Raw genomic sequence first — 21,454 nt, 5'->3', positions numbered from 1 at the left:
TAAGCAGAATCAGACGCACACCATGAACTCACACGATTCTAATGTGGTAAACAACTTTAATTGAGCATCATCTGCTCTCTTATTCATTCCTCCTGTTTGTCTCCACCACAACATTAAATATACAGTATGCTGTGCAAATACATTTGATCCTGCTACAAGCCTACAACAAAAGTCACATTGTGCTTATTAGTCTGCCACACATGCAGGTTTTACTCGGATGTATAACATACAAACTAATTTACCTCCTTGATTGCTTAATGAATTTAAGTGAATCCAAGTGATTGCACTGTGCTGGCTGTGAAAACTAGTGATGAAGCACTTTGCAACTTAATAACTCCTTTTAAAATGATGCCTCTGTAAACAGCTAAGTTGGTGCCATATAAGTACAAAAAAATTTTTTTTTTTTTTTTTTTTTCTCTTCTCCTTGAGGCCCAATTAAGAGTTTGCTCACAACCCTTAGAGTCCAGCGGACCAAGAAAAAAAAAATACCAAACAAAATATTTAGATGATTAATTACCTCTAAACCACAGAATGAACACAAAAAAAATAAAATAAATAAATAAATAAATAAATAAATAAACCACAAACATGGACCAACCATCTCGATGTTACATAATTGGGGATGGAGCTTTGAATACCTTGATGTTGTGCACAAGTCTCTAAGATACTCTGCTGTGTGATTATGAAATATTAATGCACATTGTGTTTTCTCCGACTGAATGCTTTGTGCTCAAACATTTGCATTAAAGCAGTTACTGCATTTCAGCTGCTTCAGAAGCGAACCGTGATTCCTTACTGCTGCTGAGCGATGAGAGGAAAAGGGAAACGTTGTTGCTGGACCACAGACAGAATTTGTTGATCTGTTTGGCGGCGCAGCATTCACGTCTGTCTCGGCTTGTCTTTCATTGAAGACGTCAGGTTAATCCAAACCCTTACACGCACTCACACTGACACATACTGTATGCATTCACACAGTGCTGTTGATTTCTCAGAATGCATGTGCGAAGAGGCAGTCATGCAGACATAACAAGTGAGGATCAAACACTGATGAAATCACAGTAAAAGAATAGAGCTTGACTCAAGTGCTTTATCTTTTTCATGACATCCGCAAGAGATCCGCTCTCTTTCATACATACACACACACGCACACACACACACACACACACACACACACACACACACACACACACACACACACACATTCACATAAGTAACACATAACCAAACATATCAATGAGGGAATGAAGGAACAGCTGGCCTGTTGGCACAGTCTGGCCCCCGACACTGTAGCATGTTGGGAAATGTTGTCCTCGGTATGTGTGTGTACTATGTGTGTGAAATCTGTAGAGCATAAACAGATGGTAAAAATGCTGCTGGCGTCTCCTGCTGTTTCCCTAACCTCAACATCCCCCAACCCTACACACCATCCCTTCCCTTCCCCCTCCTATCTCCCTCTATTTTTATCTTTTTCTCTCTATCTCTCCCTCCGTCGCTCGTTTTTTTTTTTTTATTAACTTTCTTCCTCTGCCTTTCTTTCCCTTTGACACAGTGAAAAAAGAGGAACTCATTGCTTATCTCGCCACCAATGCGAGCTTGTTCCCACCGAACCCTCTCTCTCTCTCTCCACCCCCCCTTGGGGCTTGTTATGGTGTGGCGCACGCCAATGACAGATAACGACTGGGCTAATGAATTTCTAAACTAATCTATATTTGCACACAGTTCACAAGGGGCCAAGCCGGCAGAGGAGGGAGAGAGAGAGAGAGCAGGGGGTGAGGGAGAGGTGTGAGGGGCAGAGAGCCAACATTAATGAAAGCGAGAGAGAAGGCGAGGGGAAAGCTAAACAGGCCAACTTACAGAGGCAACGGAATGGGCTGAGCTAAATAATGTAGGCGTCATTTTGGGGTATGGTGATGTGAGCCACCTGTCAGGTCTATATTGAGTCTAAATTAGTGTTACAGCCATGTACAAACTGGCATTGAAACCTGGCCAACCCTCTCCTAATGAAGCTGCTGACCCACCTAAAGAGGGCTTGCCTGGCTTTGTGCTGTTTCAGGAATGGTTTTCAACACATCCTTACACCTAAACGACTGAACAGGTCGACTGCCAGGGACTTCCAGGGCTTCGTGTGTCTACTTGAAGGGCAAGATGTAACCAATCAGAGGCAGAGTAGGGGGCAGTGTGATCTAAAATAATACCGCCACAGCAGTGGCAACTGTATGTCTGCTGACTGACTGGAAGTCAGTGACAGATAATGAAGCCTGTTACACAGTGACACACATAAGGTTACAAAAGTAAAGGTCCAACTCCACATCAGACGTTTTCAGGCAGTGCATGAGCAGAGTTTTCTGTGAGAGACAGTAACTCCCTGTGGTGTGAACATTGGCCTTTTTTACTTTACAGATATTTTACATGCACAAAAATGCCACATAACACAATACAGTTAAGGCAAAGGCCCAAAAAAAAGCATAGAATGACCTCTTTAAAACATCTCATGGTTACACCAAGGATAGCAGTCTCTTGTGTCAAAGTTTTGTGACTGTCTGAATCATCAATCCATCCCAATGTCTGTCTAATGAGGACTTTGTCACTCTTTGTACTCTTCTTCCTTTGCTGCTGCAAATCAAGAGGTCACTCCCTAAAATGGGTCATAATAAGCCACTTTCACAGTTCTTCTATATGGTGTTTTTCAAATGAGGACATGCTGAGGGTCTGGCAAAGTCAGGTATTCAGGTGTTTTCCAAAAATGGTCAGGGAATCTTGAAAAAAATGTGATAACACTGATGCTGTTTTGAGGAGTCAGGAGTGTTGATTGTACTAATAGTGGACAGAGCCATGGGTGTTTATTCTGCTGGAAGCTCTAGGCTCTGGTCACGGCTGTCTCCTTCAGAGCTGGCCATCTCCAGCAGTGGACTGCTGCTTAAGGCTAACAGGGTCAGTCATTAATCCAAACTACTGGTATAAGCCCCTGCGCTCTGGTCTGTTTAAGTCCGGTTAACCTCACAACAAGACATATGTGCCATATTTGCATTACAAAATTATCGAACGTTATAATGAAGATAGAGGATGATCTCTAAATTCTTCAGGAAAACCTAACATCATTATCCAGAAGATTTGGTCAGGTCACGTTCCAACAGGACAATGGTCCCAAACACACGCTAAAAGAATGGCTAAATCAGGGTAGAATTGAAATTTTCTCACATGCACAATCCTTTCCTGGCTGTGGTTTAGGAGTTTTAGCATGTCACTTTGCATGAGTGAATGTTTTAATGTGCAAACTGTTTCTTTGCATCTCTGTCTCAGTTCATGATCCTGATCATCTGTGAGATTTGGCATGATAAGAGAGTTTGGTTTGGCGTGTCTGGTGATGGCCCTGTGGTTGCATGTGGTGTAAGTCTTTAGACTTTAAGAATCTCTCTTTTTACAGAAATGATGTTTTATTTCAACACCTTAGCCTATTTACAGCCCCTTTTCCAACTGGGTGGTAGATTGCAGTTAGCTGTGGGCCATTCTCTGTCACCACGGCCATGGATTTTCTCTCTGGCTAAACACTGCTCTCATGAAGTGACTCACAGGAGCTGTTGTGCACTGTGGAGCAAAACACACCTCTGGCCACAGTGAATATTAGTTCACCAAGGTAATACCTAACGTGCAGTCAGCAGGACCAGTCTCAAATGGACCAATGATGTGCACTGCAAGCTTTTGCTACAGTAAAAGGGACCAGTGTCATTTGTGCAGGGGCGGTCCTTGCAGTCTTCAGTCAATCAGCTGGAAGGTCAGACAGGTGGCAATGACAGACTGTACAAGTGCATCCATCTTAGGCCACCAATACAAGTCTCTGAATATCTGTTTTGTACACACAATTCCTTGGTGCCCTTCATGCACTAGTTGTACCATGTGTGAATGTAGCTTTACTGGCACCAGTATTCATGCACTTACAGTTCATACCTCACCTGGTAGTAAGGCATGCAGTCTTTTGGATGATGCAGGTCACCAATGAGTTATGTATGTATAAAGCTTACATAGCTCTGGGAAGGAAGAGCAAACATCTGTTTAGTCAGAAATGGGAACTGCTAACTGGAGGGTAGGGACAGCAGCAACTGTCTCTGTGTCCATGTCTGGGGAGCAGCCCTGATCATATGGTAGTGGCAAACAGGAAAGGCAGTCTGTAGCGCCAGGCCTTCAGACAATATCATAGCGAAAACAGAGTAGCCAGGCAAACCAGCAGGCTATTCTCACACCAGCGCTACCCATGTCTTTTGTAGCCAAGAGCCTATGGCAGGACAAAGCTTATTTCCTCTTAGCCATACTCAGAAAGTGAGAAGCACAAGCCACCTTTCTTTCAGAGTTGGCTGAATGGCCCTGTGTCAGGACACCAATGATGTCATAGTCTGAGGCATCTGTGGACGCTAATGTAGGCAGTGAAGAGTGAAAGAGGGCAAGTGCCGGACTGTCAGCAATTAGTAGTTTGGCTTGCTGTAAACAATTCTGTGCAGCTGTAGTCCAATGTGATTACAGTGTCAAGTAGCACGTAACTCATTGCCTCAACGATGGAGACATAGTTCTGTATGGACTCCGAATACCACGCTGTCAGGCCAAGTAAGGACCTGAGAGATGTCGCATCACTGGGTACTGGAGCATTGATAGCAGCGATGTGGTCATCCTGTGGCAGCAGACCCTCTTTACCTACGGTGTGGCCCAGGTAGGTCAGCTTATCCTGGTAGAATTAATATTTCTCTGTATTCAGAGAAATGTCCAGCCTCCTTTAGCCTGTAGCATGCAGCATTCATGCATATTTCAGAGTACACAAATATGTCATCCAAAATATGCCTTAATTCCAGGCAGGCCTTGTAGCACCATAACACCAGCACTAGTCATCATCTTCTGAAATGCTGAGTGTACTGATGCCCATAGCAAACTCACTTATGAAGGCTGTCAGATCTATACTGTCTTCATACGGAGGAACCTGATGATAGGCACTTGTGAGATTGATGGTTGAGAACATGGTTGCTACTCTGAGCTTGGAAAAGAGCTCCTCTATGTGGACAATGGCAATCAGTCACTACAGCATCGTTGGGCTCTTTGAGGTCTGTATACAGCGGTATTCGAGGTGAGTTCTTCTGATGAGTCAAGACAATTAGGGACAGCCACAGAAATGCAACCATTGTCTTGATGATGTTGGCATCTAGTAGGCGCATTTATTCTGCAGAAACAGCCTCTCTGACACACATGGGCAACCTCCTAAATTTCTGTTACACTGGTTTTACATCACCTTTCACTTTGATTTTATGCACATAGTAACCCATGATAGGAGGAAGTGGGACTGGAGCAGTAGGTGCAGGTGGAACTGCTATTTCCCTGCCTATCTACCTGATTCAAATAACACTGTTTCCAACAATGACCAATCACCAGGGCTTCAGTTAAGTCTAAACCCAGCAGTAATGAACCTGACTCCATAATGTAAAAGGAGGCTGGGACATAACATCCATCATGGAGTGCATATATGTCCAGTTAGCCCAGAGGTGTGTGACTGAATGAGTTATCATAAACATGAGAAGGCAGCAGAGAGACTGAGGATCCAGTGTCCACTAGGCTGTCATCTCAAATGGCTACATATTAGTCCGCGTGCCTAATCCGACATTGCACAGTATTTTCTTCTCTACTGGTGCAGCATTTTGCAGAAATAGCACCATCAGCTCTGGAATAAGCTTTTGGCTAGAGCGACACTTTTGCAAAGTGCCCAGTCTTTATACATGATTTACATATTCTTTTGTAGCAGGACATTTGTGGGATTATGTCAGGTCCTTATCTGACTCACATCTGGAGCATTTGCATCTATGTGCTGATTTTGTTTCACACCTTTTCTGGTTATCTGCAGTATTGAAGCATTTTTTTTTTTTTCTGTTCCCTCTTTGGCAGTATATTCATCTCCTGCACAGCCACCTCACCGTGTCAGAGTGCGTTACCTGCGGCCGATTCCAACTTGACTAGCAATTTAATAGGCCTTATACATCGTAATTTTAATCTTCCAGCAGCAAACCTTCACATATATGTCCATTGTAGGCTTTCTTCACTATTTAATCTCATAGCACATCTTTGTCTGCATTTCCGAATTCACTTAATGGCAGCATCTCGCGTAGTGTGGAAACATATTCTGCAATCGTTTCATCATGTCTGTGGGCACATTGCTGGAACTTACGTCTCTCAGCAATGGCATTCACTTTCTGTGCGCTTCGGTTCCGCAACAACACAGCTCATTTGCGGGCATCTGGTCACTTGGCTCCTTCCTCATCAATCACACGTAGGTAGTTTTCGAACATTCTCAGCCATGTTTCAAAAGGCATTGCAGGCTCTCCTGGACATTGTAGGAAGCTGGGAGGCAAAAATGCAGTAGCCGCAGACCTCGGCATGGGGCCCTCCACATCCTTTTTCACCCTGTTTTTTTTTCAATCTTTACTAAGACTTGTAACATCTTCTCTTCGAGTCAATCTTCTCTTCACCATTGCTGACACAACACTCAAAAAAACACAACAAAACATTTTTTTAACATAATGCATCCATTATAAAATCATATTTCATAGTCAATTTGATCTCTGTATGGTACCTTTGTACTTTATTGTCCATTCGCATGGAATATCTGTCACTGGTTGTTGCAGTTTAATTTAGTTTACCAGCAGGTTCCAGATAGGACACTATTTATTAGATGAAGACAGTGGAAAGCCTGTACCCAGTGCTATAAGTTCACTACGTACATTTCCTGAAGTACTACTTTGGTACAAATTTGATTTAATTCCATTTTGTGCAACCACGTTGTTCCCTTCCACTACATCTCAGAGGCAGGTATTGTACCTTACCTTCCTGTCCAGTGAAAACCATTTTTCTCCAAACCCGGATTTTGAATATGAATGTTTGCGATAAAGTAAGGATCAAATTCCTCTTGAATAAGCTGTAAATTATATTGTCACAAAGCTGAAAATGGGCAGTTTTTCTGACAGGACAGCATCACTACAAACACATGATGATCATATAGAACAGTGCCGGCCCAAGCCTTTTGGGGCCCTAAGCAGAATTTGATTTCACCACTGCAGAGTCATCTGTGCAATTATTGACACACATGAATTGACTTATTCATTCATTCATTCATTCATTTATGTCACTTGTTTAATTCATTTAATATGTCAATAAATAAATAAACAATATTCTTGATTGGGGTTCAATCAGCTGCTTAGCAGCTTCGTTATCATCTTGAGCTGAAGCATCCTCCTGAATGTGGCGACAGCAATGCTGCTAACGTCACTCGGGCTGGCACTGCAGCACGGGTGGCTCCTCACTGTGAGCGACACTAACAGGCTGGGCACACTGGATGCCTGTGTACTGCTTGGCAGTTGCATCATCAAACTGCTGCTGCTCATTTGTATGTTTGTTTTCACATAGGTTGGTGGCAGCTGCGCTCCTGCCTGCCCTGTCTGTTTACATGGAGTTTGACTGTTATAATTATCGTTAAATATGATGGCGGGGCATGAGGTGGTCTCTCCCCCCCCAAATGCTTTTTTTTATTCCCAGAAACTACTTTCCACTGTCTGGTGACATTTAAAGAATGAATATACTAAAATAAGTACACGAAACAACAATTCTCTTGCATAATTTGCTTTTATTCTCCAAAAAACTATGTAGAAAACGCCGGAAGATTTGCCTCTTTGGCATGAAATTGCATGAATCTCTAGTATAAAGTAAAATTCATCATTTTCATTCATTTAATGTTTACCCCGTAGAGAGCCCGTGCATGCCACTGGCCAACAGCCTCTTGATGATGATTGATGCAGTGGGACCCCTGTGATTCACAGAAATACTGACATGGCAAATTATACAAAATGTATTCCCCTAACTTTCTGTAAGAAAAAGGGATTCTTCTCCTCAGTGGAGCTGAAATTTGTTCAGTATTTCTTTCTCTTCTCCAGTCCTCTGTGAGGTGCAAAGAACAGTAGACGTCATTATGCACAGTCCCAGAAACAGGTCAACATTACGAAAAGAGGCGGAAAAGTATTACACTTTGTCATAGATTGTGAGAAATAGGCTACCCGAACATGTCAGTTACAAGCAGTGGGAAAGTGCCGATGTCGGAAGGGACTGCCTTTAGAGAGGTGTCCAGAATGGGATGAACTGGTGCCATGGCAGCGTGAGCTGGGTGGACTAAAGTGTCGCCGAACAGGGCCGTGTAGCAGTTGGAGAGGCTCAGATGAGAGGGTAAGGCTGAACCATCAGAGATTCTTTTCTGAACGCGGACGAGCACTTCTGGCTGACACTGGTTCAGCTGAAGAAGTTACAGCAGCCCTACAGGACTGTTTTGAGTGTACAGACTGACAAATGTTCAGAGATGCTACCATTCAGGATAACAACATCAGCCAAGAGGAACATACATCTTTAGTGATATCATATATTAGCAAATGTGTTAATGATGTGGTGTTCACTAATATCATTCCCCAACTGGGAGGCTGAATGAAGATGTGAGGGGCTCTTTTCAGAGCCAAAAAGGCTGCCTTTCAGTGAAGTGACAAGGAAGCATACATCACCGCCAAACCAAGACTGACAGCTGGCATCAAGAAGGCAAAGCGCAGACATCAGCAGAGATTGGAGAGGGACCTCAACAGCAACAGTACTAAAGATAGGTGGCAAGTGGTTCAAAATGTCAGAGGCTACAAAAGTTGGAGGGCCCCATTCATGTGTGAGGCCACACTACAGGATGAGCTGAACACATTTCATGCTCACTTTGATCTCCTCAATAAAGACTCAGCTGTGAAGTCTACTCTGCCTCCAGAAGACCAGTTACTGTCAGTAACCACAGCAGATGTGAGCAAACTCCTGCTGAGAATGAATACACATGAGGCTGTTGGTCCAGATAATATACTTATTATATTGGTACTAAAAACATGTGCCGACCAGCTAGCTGATGTTATTACTACATTTTTAACGTCACATTCTCACAGGAGACTGTTTGCTCCTGCCCCAATGCTGCCATCATCATTCTTGTACCTAAAAGGTCTGTGCCATATGGCTCTCACCCCATCCTGATGAAGTAGTTTGAGAAACTGGTTCTCCAGCACATCAAAGACAACATCCCAGTCAGCCAGGACCCTCACCAGTATACTTTCAGAACCAACAGATCCACAGAGGATGCCATATCTACTGCCCTTCACCCAGACTTCACACACCTCATGAATAAGAACAGCTACATCAACTGTTTGTTGACTTCAGCTCAGCATTTAACACAATCTCACCCAAGAAGGTTATTTGAAAACTAGACACTATGGGCTTGAGTAAAACACTCTGCAACTAGATACTGGACTTCCTCAAAAGCAGATCCCAGACAGTTCAGATTGACAATGATATCTACTGTACGTTAGTTCAGAACACTGGAGCTCTACATGGCTGTGTGCTCATCTCCCTGCTGTTCACTCTGTACACCCATAACTGCACTCCCAGACATCAGGAGAGCTCTATTGTGAAGTATGAGGATGACATCACCATCAGTGGCCTTGATATAAACAACAATGAGGGCTCATATCTTGCAGAGCTCTGCACAGAGAACAATATACTGCTCAACATCAGCAAAACCAAACAGCTGGATGTTGATTGTTGTTTTAGGTTTCTTGGAGTTACCATCACTGATGGCCATCACATGTCTCCACCCTGGTTAATGAAGCACATTAAAAGGCTCTACTCTATGGAAACTTAGGAAAGCGAAAAACCGTAGCAAGATTCTGGTCAACAGTTAGAGAGCAGCAATAGAAAGCATTCTGACTGGTAACTTCACAAACTGGCATGGTTCATCATGGCCCAGGACAGGAAGGCTTTACTGTGGATGATTAAAACCACCAGAACATCACTGGTACCATCTACAGAGCATCAGTGACATCAGTGAAGTGAGACGTCTGCACAGAGCCCAAAGGAAACTAAAAGACAACACCCACCCAGACACAGTCTGTTCACCCTGCTGCCATCTGGCAAAGGATACAGAAGATACTTATTTCCCCAGGCTGTGAGATTCCTGAACTCATCCTCAACGAGAACACTCAACACTTGATAAAATAGATGTAGAAGGATTCAAGTACTCTTTGACTGTAACATTATCGTTAAGTTGTTGAAATATTGTTATTTAAAGCTCCTATGTTTTACAATTGTAGTAACATATTCAAACATTAACTAAAGTTATCATCAGAAAGTTAAGAAATAGAAATATCAGCAGAGGTTAGCATGTTAGGTCATATTCAACAGTTGAACAGTAATTGTATTGATATTGTGTTTTGGTATTGTGTGGGAAGGACCTACTTCATATTGAAATGCAGTTGCTTAAAGTTGCATATGTAAGAATTTTGGATAAAGCATTAAAAGAATAACAAAAATGATCAAATGTCAATCAAATGTCAGGGACAATGTGTTGCCCAAATAAAGCACCATTGTTGTGCTGTTGAAATTATCTGTCAAATTGTGGATGCTTAGTCATGTATGTTACCTGTCACTGCCAGTTAGATGGATTGGTTTCCATAAAAATACTGTGCATACTGAATGCCATGTTGTGTCCGGATATGACTACATTTCTCAGTAGTCTTTTGTTTCACTGTTCCTCCCAGCACATGAGCACCTCCGAAGTTAGTTTGAAATCCTTACATGCTTCCAGTGCAATTCTCCACATGGATGCACAACATTAGAGAGCTGATTTATGTTTCATGCGTTCTCATTGGACTTTTGAGCATAAGTGGGTTTGATGGACAGAACCACAGGCTCCTACACACACCATCGCTGAAGCGTTTAAAGGACTGACTACGCTAGATCTACAGCTGTTATACAGTATTTTAAATTACAAGGAGCTCTGGAGACTCAAAGAGAATAAAAGAACTGCCAGGTATTGGTTTACAAGTTGTCTGTGATCTTCATTAGCTGACAAGAGTTGAGCTGAAGGAGTGTAGAAGTACACTGAGGTCAAAAGAATTGAGAGAGCACAAAACAAATTTGAGCTTCTCCGAAGCAAGTCAACATTTGCACAGATTTGTGAGAGCAGAATTAGTGTGAGAGAGAGTGAGGACAGGATCATGACACTTTTTGGAAGCATAGGCATATTGTAAAGTTGACGAATCAGGTAATCCACTTGATCAATCTTCACAAAAAAAATAATCTCATAGTATGGCTTATAGATATTACATTGATCTCATAGTTTGTAGTTGTATTTAAATAATGTGGTGTGATTGTCTTATTAGAAGCAACAACGTCTTCTTGCCAGAACAGAACAAACCACTATTGGTCCTATTGGTCCACTCCTGGAAAGTCTTTGAGACTATAAGGCCTGACATTTAAGAGAAAAAAATCTCACCAGTGACAGCAGGCAGGCTTTCAAAATGCAAATTATTCTTTTTTTTTTTTTTTTTCTTTGTTGTTGTTGTAGACTTCCACACATAGTTTCTGTTTTGTGTCAGGCAATGTCAAAAGAACAATTCAAGGGTACAGATAAATTAAACTAGCGGTCATTAGTGGAAAGTTAAAGGTTAATTCTATAAAGAGTTACATTTACAGAGCAAGGTGGCATTGGAATGGCATTTTTGTATGCAGGCCAAATTAAGTTGAGCCAAATAGCAGCTGAAAGGATGACTGTGTAATCACTAGCTGTCTCTCTTCTACATTATTTGACTGAACTACACCTACCAAAGTGCTCTTTGAGAGTGTTTTTTTTTTTTTTTTCTATATGTTGCTTATCAGCTGTTTGGAGAGGGAATGACCTTCCCAATACCAATTTGGACCAAAACAACCAACAGAAGACACTTGTGATTAATATAATTCTGGTACCCCAGGCACTCCTCGGGTACTTTTCACCCCATTGCCATGCCTAGGAATGTTTCCATGGCCTGTTCAAGTGTACTGTCCTTAACCTAGACCAAGGCAGAGTGGGAGTTGGTCCCCAGGCGCCAGAGACTGGATGCCCACTCCTCAGTTACAGTTAGGACGGGTCAAATTTCAAAGACAAGTTTCCCCACAGGGATAAATAAACTAGACTTACCAACCTTCTGCCCTCCAGTAGCCTTCTCCGACCCCGATTCCTGAGTTACTGGAGGCCCATATACAGCTAGGGCATACAAACAGGAATGTTTTTGACTCAATTTTTCTTACACCCAGTTAGAGAGGTGCCCTTGTTTTTGCTTTGACGCAGTTTTGCCCCAGCCCAGCATGAATGTGTCACTAATATGAACATATATGAGTTTTGAAAAATGCCTTTTTTTGCTGTATTCATTAAAAAAGGGCATCATTATGAAATACTAGAGCACATCCAAAAGCTAATGACTGCGAGTTCAAAATGACCAAATGGTATTTCACAAAGGCACCTGTAGGCAGCTTTGGCTCCACAGCTCTGCAGCTGGTCAGGACGGAGCTCTATCTGACCGGTTGACATCAACAGAGCCATAGTCCTCCCAGCCTCACTTTGCCAGGCCCCCAGCTGGCCAGGGCCACAGAAGGTGCTGCTGCCTGCAGATGTTGTTTACTTGGGGAAAGGACTGAGTCCATCAGGCAGCTCTTTGTGATTTAAGCCAGGAGTGTTTGGCAGATGCTCTGATCGTTTCCACGTCTGCGGTTGCGACACACAACAAAACCTTTTTTGAAATGCAGCTTGTGTACCTTCTTACGAGAGCTGAAATATTTGGACCTTGTGTTAAACATGTATGTTGAGCCATGATCCACGCAGCAATAGGCCAGCGGCTGGCTCTGCATGCACCAAGTATTATATTCTTAAGTACCTTGGTTTTGGGTCAACATTTGCAAACTTCAATAACGCAATTCTGCTAAGAATGACAGCCGTATTAAACTGCCGAGGTAGCCCAGTATCATTGTCGATCCTCTCACTGCTGATTTTCACCATCTTGCAGCATCATGGAATCATTGAGATTCAAACAAAAGGAAAATGATGTGTAGTACTTATTGCTTATGTATACATCTTCATTAATGTCAACGGGAAGAATTAACAACAGCAGATCAAGAGATCGTGCCCAAATGGTAACCGACAAATGATCCTAACTTATGACCGCTGGTCGGGATTTTTTAAAAGTTAAATAAATAAATAAATAAATAAATAAATAAATAAATAAATAAATAAATAAATAAAATGTTGCATAAGGCTGGGCATGCTTGAAATGAACCCAAGGCAAATATCTGTACACGGTTCTACATATGCACCTGTTTCTAAAATGGACACTCAAAGGAGAAAAGGTGAAAAGCCTCATAATATAAAGGAGACAAAGACACAGTGATTGTTCAAGTGGACAGTCTATCAGTGAGTCTCTTGTCAAAGGCAAGACAGACCCTGGTTAGCACTCACTAACGCATGAAATGTGACTGAAGTACTCGTTTGAAGAATGAAGATAGAGAACATAACAACCCCCCCCCCCCCCCCCACACACACACACACACACACACTTAAATGACCACCTCCAGACAACTGGCCAATCACAGTGTGTAAAGTGGGCATGCTTGTCAGAATGTCTGCTTGGAAAGTTACAAAAAAAGAAAAATGTCACATGCAGCATTCTGACATTAGAAAGATGTGAGCAAGGGGGCTTCAGATCTGACAAGCGCTTGCATGGAAGCATATTGACACCCTCAGGCTTCCTGTGCAAAGCAGCAGAGAGATGCCGGAAAATGACAAAACAATGCGGTTCGTTCAGTCAGATGCAAAAGACAACAGGGGCACTGATTGAATAGCAAAATAGCTTTTTCATCCTTTTTTCACCTCATTCGTTGAGCTTGGACAAACAAGTTCAGAGGCGAAGATCTGAGTAGTCGTGTTATGGGATGTGATATGTGACGGATGGATTACGGAGCCCACCGAGCGGAGAACTAATGTCAATACGTTCGCCAACACATTCCCTGGTGTTGATGGCGAGCGCAAGCGTGGTCGCGGTGACGTACCAGATGTGTGCTCACTGTGCAATATATTAAACTATATCAGACTATTAGCAAACAAGCTGTTACTTCCCATGTTGACTCATGTTCTGCCCGGGGTAAGGCTTTTACAAAAAATAATTATTGTCATATTCCTTTACTTAGGTGACACTTTCTTTCATCACAGCCCACAAACAAGCATCATCTCTATAGCATTTGTTTATACTACTGAAGAATATGGCACTCAGTAAGCTGAAGGAATAAGTCACGTAGTGCAATAGTATGGCTGTTTTATGTGTTTTTAATGGTTTTTAGATGGTGATCCAAAGGTAATAGACAACAGTAAAACAGAACATAAACTTTAGCTCGCGTCTTCAGAGTCTCGACCCGCCTCTAAAGCCATGGCTTAAATGAGGCAGACGCTGCTGAGGGCAAACAGATAAGTCATTTATTTTACAGAATAACATAATGTGCGCCATGAAATTAACTGAGGATGAGAGAAGGTGTGTTTGATCAGTAAAATCAGTGGTGAGGATGTGTGTATGTGCACAAGTGCAAGATGTAATGGAAGCATTGGTCGTTGTATGGCTGGAAAACAAACCAACATGCGCTGGTGGAGGGAGAAGTGATGAGTTGAGCAGAGAGAGAGCCACGCCCATGAGAGGCGGGGCCTTTTTTAGAGAGTGCGCCGGGCCCAGGTGTTTCAGCGGCGTGGTAAATCAGACAACAGGTGACTGTAAGTGCATTGTGTACTCTTGAGTCCTCCTGTGACCTCACGGGTTTTGTGCTGTGCAGGCACCCAAACGCAGCACTGCCTGATGGTGCTGCTCGATGGCGACGGAGGCTATGGGTAAGCTGCGAAAGGCTTTTATTGGATTTTAAACGGATTCATTAGGTGAACGAGTCTGCCCGTTGTATGAGCACAAATCCCGAGGAGGAGGAGTGAAAAAATGAAATTAAGCCTCCAGGTTTTGGATGGTGTATTAGCATAACTGTAGCGCTCAGTTTAGTGATCCCGGTGTTAATTTGGTGGGTCCGCTTTGCATAAATACGAATTACGGGTGGAAAAAAAAAAAAGAAGAATCAGCGGGGAACGGGGGATCTGGGGGGGGGGCAGGTTACGGGTGCTGGGAGGGAACAGGGTGATGTGCCGGGGAGAGCGGATAAAGGCAGTCTTCATGCAAGGTTGAGTTAAGACCACAGAGTAGCCGTGCAGGCGAGGGGTTTTATCTGCAGAACAAGTAGTTAGTGAAAAAAGCTCCTGCTCGTGTCCACCTCCCTGTCAGTGACTGGGCTGCAGGGTTGGCTGCATTCTGCACAAATCAGCCCACTTACACTGTCCTTAAGCCTCACTTTACTACACCTGTTCCAGCGATATGTGTGCAGTGTTTTCCAGTTAGTAACTTGATTAGCAAAACTGTGTCTTCATGTTTGATGTAACAAGGACAAAAGTATGTGGACAGCCAAACAAGAATGTACATTTTACACTTACATTACAAACGCGTCATGTATCCTTGTTTGATTAACAGCTAAATGCTGCCGCTGGCTCACAGTTGCATCCCAGCTAATCCCAAAGGTGCTGGAGGGTTGAGGTCAGGGCTCCGTGGGGTCCCAGCAAACACATCCACAACAAAAACTGGGGAAGCATTTCTGCGTGAAGCTTTGTGCAAGCCCCTGTGTCATGCTGAAACAGGAAAAGTGTTGGAGGGACACTGTTGTCTAGTATATCACTGCTACACTAGTAGGGACCTTCTCCACAGAGCGCAAGCGTCAAATCTCTCAACTTTTCAGAAAAGGCGCTGGTGTCATCTCCTCCGCTTCCTTTCAGGGAAGCAATCATTTATTAGATGGGTCGGGACTCGTCACCCTTCACCCTGGTAATCCAGGAAATGGAGGAGAGGCTTTTTTCTGCTCTTGTTCTGCCTATCCTGAGCTTTATCAGATGGAAGCTCTCATAACAGAAGCAGAAAAGTCCATTTGTGTGAGCGTTGTTGCTAGAGAGTGTTGTGCTTTTATCACCCTACTTGTTATTAGCTGTGTGGTCTTTTTTTCTCAGCGCACAAGCACTTCATCCCAACTGCACAGTCAGCGCTTTTCTGCCTAAAAAAAACATTCCTGTAAACTTTAGAACGTGATTGATGCTTTCCAGTCATAACTCAGTCACCTCAACAACAAAAAGGATGTGATACGCATGCTACCATTATCAACTCAACCTGTTCTGTTTTAGTGATCGTCAGAAAAACATATATGCTTAGAAATCCTGTAAAATCAAGACAATCAATCAGAATTCATCTGAGATATTAGACATCCAAGTTACAGTGCAAACAGAAACTTCTAGCAGCAGATGCTCATGCTAAACATGACTTTTCTTGGTCCAAAGGAAACCAAAGTTTGAAAGGTGTAGTATGCGGGATATTCTTATAAAACAAAATATAGACTCGTACAAAACAAAACAAAAAAAAATCCATCCCTGCCATCACTGTGTGTGGCAGCGCTGCTGTCTAAAGTGATTCTGCCCTCAGCCTCTAGTTTCTTTTTTTTTTTCCTCCCAGTCCTTTGGCTGTGGTTGGGATGTTTCTGGGCATCAACCTTTGGGCAGCGGTGTGTTGCCCTCAGTCAATAACAGTGCAGGGTCTGGACGCTTTAAAAACATAGCCGCCAGGTACTATCACTGTCTCCGTCTCTCTCCGGTGCTCTCAGCCTGTCATGGATATGTAAAGAGCTGTGTGGCTGTGCGTCTGTTTGAACAGGGATGGAACAAGCTCTACACACAGACAAGGCAGAGAGGTAAACAGCACACATAATGAAGTGCGCACTTCAGCTGTATTAAAAAATAAATAATATGACAGGTTGTGTGGTGCGGAGAACTCACCCACACACACACACACACGCACACACACACACACACACACACACACACACACACACACACACACACACACACACACACACTCTCTCTCTTTCTCTACTGTTGAGTTGGGGAGGAGGGAGGAGCCCAAATTTAAATGGTGTTTTCAAACAGCAACTGAAAAAATGCTGCAAGTTATTCCCCTTAATAAATAGAGGCTAACAACAAAAGTCACTCCATTGTTAACTTTACATTTCCTGTTTGCTCAGGGGTAAAACATAATTTGCAAACAGTGCACAACAGGAAACATGTTTTTTTCTAAAAACCTGACATCTGGAGCAGTAGGTTAACTATTCAGAACGCCTTCTACTCTACAAGCTAATTTATCAGCTCGCTTTTACCCAGGCTGACCATCATCCGCTGGTATAGAAAGTGTTTGTCACTGGAACTTGGGAACTCAGGGGCAGAGCCAGTGTCTTGTTATCGGAAGGTCGCTGGTTCAATTCCCCAGCCTGCATGTCAAAGTGTCCTTGGGCAAGATACTGAACCCCAAACTGCTTCTGATGCGCTGGTCGACACCTTGCATGGCAGCCACCACCATCAGTGATGATGACATCGTTACATGATCCAGGCTGATAGTTGTCAGAGAGAGATTGAGAGAAACAGTCAGAGACCATTGATTGTGGTGTATTTTGTAGTTTCGAGAATATCATGAGTTTGAAGAAGAAAGAAAAATGCAATCAGCAGGTGCTGAAACACCTTCCCAGAGGAACATTTTACTGCTCAAAGCTTGCTCCTTTATGGCTATGGAGCTGTAAAGGAGCTCAATGAGAGTTCTCATTTCAGTCTTGTTGTGGTTTTTTTTTGGTCTCAAACATTTCTCATTTGTTTCTCCTGAAATTACTTAGGAGCAATAGGTGAGACTTGAGACTTTACCACTTAAACCTTGCTCCTTTCCAGCACTGGGGAGACATTCTGAAACTTCATTGAGAGCTTGATGAGATCTCCTTTGAAACTTACAGGGAGCCCAAGTTGAGATTTTCTGCACCTGTTTCTCAGGAGAAACAATTGAGAAACAGGATAAATCAGCCACAGCCTCACTTTGGTCTCACACAGATCTCATAGTTGTCTAGCAGAAATGAATGAGACACTACTGAGATCTCTTTTCCAATTTTCGTTTCCTCTTGGTTTCCTCTAAAAATGGACATAAATGTTTCTACATAACAGAAATATGTTTGATCAATATGTTTTTAATTAGTAAAATGTGTTAAATGACAAGTACTGAATATCTTTTTCAGTATGGTCAATTTGACTTTATACATTTGACATTATATGTTAGCCTAGGTTGTACAGCTTTCACAGGTATGATACATTTGAAGATATGTAAGAAATTCCATCACAATAAACACATCTTGTGATATTATCATAAGTTGACAGTTATTACATAATGATAATACATAAAGTCATTTATGCCCCAATTATTACCCTAATTATACCAAATGGACAACAATAACAACAACAACAACAACAACAACAACAATAACAATAATAATAATAATAATAATAATAATAATAATAATAATAATAATAATAATAATAATAATAATAATAAACTATTCTAGATTAGGGGATTAAATTAAGCAACATGACAAACATGACCAAGTCTAGTACACATTTTCACAATCATAAATGTAGGCATTTCAATCAGGAGAGACACGTCGTTTTTTGAGTGAACGTGAAGATTTATTGCCATGTGTACAGAGGGAATGAGAGAGTCTTTGGCGGTTAGATTCCATCTTGATGAAGTAATGTTTGGGGAGGTGATGGTGGTGGTGATGGAGGCAGAAGATCCTGGATGGCTAATGGCTAACTAATGGCTAGTTTGGGGTAAACTCAAGCTGTGATTTACTTTAGGCTGTGATCTGACAGGTAAATTCAGTTTCCAACCTGACATTAGTGAATCTGCTGTCATTGATGAGACACAAAAGCATCAAACATGCATATTAGACTTTGTGATTGTTTCTGTAGGGCAGTTACACATGCTGTATACTGTAAATGTTTGTCTTGTAAATCTGGTTTTATTTTGATTACATTTAATAATGTGGACTGCTACTGTAGCTGAATGGTGTAAGTGGGCCATGATGTACAGTTGTACATGTTGCATCTCTGTTTGTAAGGTGGCATGTATTGTTCAGCACTTTCAGTTATTATGCACCACATATCTGGTACAAACTCCCAGAAAAGTGTCCTCGCCAACTCTCACCACTTTTAAATCAAGGCTGAAGACCTTTCTGTGTGCTACTGCTTTTCACTCAAGCAATTTCAAGGTGTTGAACTGCTCTGTGACTTTTATTCTTTAGTCTTGTCTCTTTTAAACCTTTTCTATTTTGGCTAATTTTTCTATTTCTTAAATTGTTTTCATGTTTTGTATGTTGATACTTCCTACTTGTTTTTAATGTATTTTAAAAGCAATCTTAATGTATTTTAAACATACATGAAATTACATTAAAGCACTGAGTTGCCTCATTTCTTTATCATTCTAAACAATTTGACTTGCGTTCTCAACTACTCAGCTCTCATTAGCCATCACTGTTGAAGCACATTATATAAAGGTAGGTAGATGTCATCTAGTCTCTCTCATGCTCTGATACTGAAGGCATGACTTTGCCTTTCTCCCTGTTCACCTAGCTTCCCGTCTGCCTTGTTTCCTGTCCGCCTCATTTCCTGTTGACCTTGGTATCGCAATTGTCTCAGGTAGTACTGGTTGCACTCTGGTTTAGTGTTCTTTGCTGTTGTTACATTTGTCGTTTTTGCAGATTTTTGTAGATATCCCTGTTGGAGATCCCCTTCCTTTTGAAGTGAGCCACTCGTGGATTGCTGCCGGTGAACCTTCCTGCATGAGTAGTGATCAGCTGCTTCATTTTAGATCGTTAATGTAGCTGTTTGAGCACCGAATGCCCTCCTGTCCCTTTTCAAGTGTGCTGACAGACTCTGCTCGATCGGTATGAAGGCCACATGGTGACAGTATTATTCTTTCTAGTTATTATTCTTGCTATTGTGGTGGGTATCCATTATGTATCACAGAGAATGTGAGCTGGGATCTGTGTGTCACAGTGTCACTAGGGAGCTTGGCAGCTATGCTAACTCGCGTGCAAGAATGTTGTTGCTTGGCTTTGACCTTAGTGCCCATGAATAACTTCCGCAATAATAATATTTTTGTGTTATTTTCTCTTATTTTAAGCAAGTTGTGTTTTTTTTTTCTTTTTTTCATGTAACTGGTATTCATTTTGTGTGGTTTGTTTTTTCAGTTGCATCACTTGACAACACCTTTTGTTTTGTTGAGTGTAACTGCTGTAATTGTATGTGTTGTTCCCTGACCATTCCAGAAGAGCCCAGGGCGGTGGGGCTGGTGTATCCAGGTGGTGGCATCTCCTTCCGGCGTGCACCCTCAGTCTTGATTGCTCACCATTGTGTAGTGTGTTTGAGTGTCCACATGTGACTGGGGTGATGCGTCGCTGGGATCCCACTCATCCCTTGTTGTGCCACCTTTTCACTGGAAAGCTTCAGCTCTGACAGGATTTTACCAATTTTTGATATTTAATAAAACACCATTTTTGAACAGAACCACGTCCCCTGTTTTGTTTGAGACAAAATTGAATGCCTTCTGTTATTTGCACTGTTAGAGGTTATAATTTCCCCTGGGGGAAATAGCAAGAGTGGCGTTTTGGTGATTAAATAAGGGTTATATAATAACCTAACCCACCACCGCTTGCTACACAACTTCAACTCTAACACAAAAGCAAAAGTCAAAAACTCAGGAAAGATACATTGTATCTGTGTGTCTAATGAACTGTTACACCCATACAAATGCAATTTTTATCAAATGAAGTGATGATTATCTACTCCACTGCACTTAAGTCACTCATTTATCTAATAAATTAGCCTGATGTGATCACCTTAATGATGTGAACAAGGGCCTATTATTAGTAAGAAACCCAAGAGCACTTACCTTGTAATTACACATTTGTATAAATTACAGATGAATTACCCCTAAACTTACTAACTTTTAGCCATAAAGGCTGATATGAATCATTTTTTTTGTTATTCATATTTTTATTCATTGTTTGAATTACGGTTTCCACCAAACAAAGCATTAATTGTTCATGTATTCTCTGGTCACGATTTTCAGTTCCTTTACTTGCTTACAAAACTGAGAATTATTTTTGTTTGTGTTCAATATAATGAAGGACAGCCCTTTTCCCTTTTCTTCAATCGTCTCTCTTTCCATCTGACCAGGTAAACCTGCAGCCTTAAACTATGCCAGCCTCACTCGTATTTGTCTCATCAGTGTCGGCAAGAGCACAGCGCTGGGAAGGAGGGAGAAAAAATAAAAAAAAAGAGAAGGAAGGAGTGGAAGAGATGGATTAGAGAGGAGGTGAGCAGGGAGAACGGAGAGAAAGTGGGTTGGTTAGATGAGAGAGAGAGGGGGAGAGATTAGTTATTTCACTCTAATGGCGAAGGAGAGGGACTTCATTAGCCAGGCCTTGACTGATGTGCTCATCAGACGCAGCAGTTGATGCATGATAAAAAAGGAGAGGGAGCGAGGGAGGAATATGAAGGAGGGAACAAAAAGGAAGGGAACCAGAGAGGGAGAGAGACGGAGGAGGATGAAGCAAAGGAGAGATGAGG

The 21,454-nt window shown here is 42.2% G+C and overlaps 1 long non-coding RNA gene across 2 annotated transcripts; it reads left to right on the top strand.

Annotated features, from left to right (window-relative positions):
• The first annotated feature begins 14,641 nt into the window (after positions 1 to 14,641).
• LOC119007827 lies at positions 14,642 to 20,383 on the top strand. Of its 2 annotated transcripts, XR_005071240.1 has the most exons (4): positions 14,671 to 14,767; positions 19,454 to 19,519; positions 19,582 to 19,767; positions 20,152 to 20,383. It is a non-coding gene; the product is annotated as an uncharacterized LOC119007827 (long non-coding RNA). The 2 variants fall into 2 exon arrangements; XR_005071239.1 differs by lacking the exon at positions 19,454 to 19,519 and having other exon boundaries at positions 14,642 to 14,767.
• The last annotated feature ends 1,071 nt before the right edge of the window (positions 20,384 to 21,454 follow it).

Source organism: Acanthopagrus latus, chromosome 18 (genome assembly GCF_904848185.1).
Source record: "Acanthopagrus latus isolate v.2019 chromosome 18, fAcaLat1.1, whole genome shotgun sequence".
Taxonomy (NCBI): domain Eukaryota; kingdom Metazoa; phylum Chordata; class Actinopteri; order Spariformes; family Sparidae; genus Acanthopagrus; species Acanthopagrus latus.
The sequence above is the reverse complement of the archived record's forward strand: the minus strand, read 5'-3'. Positions and strand labels throughout refer to the sequence as shown.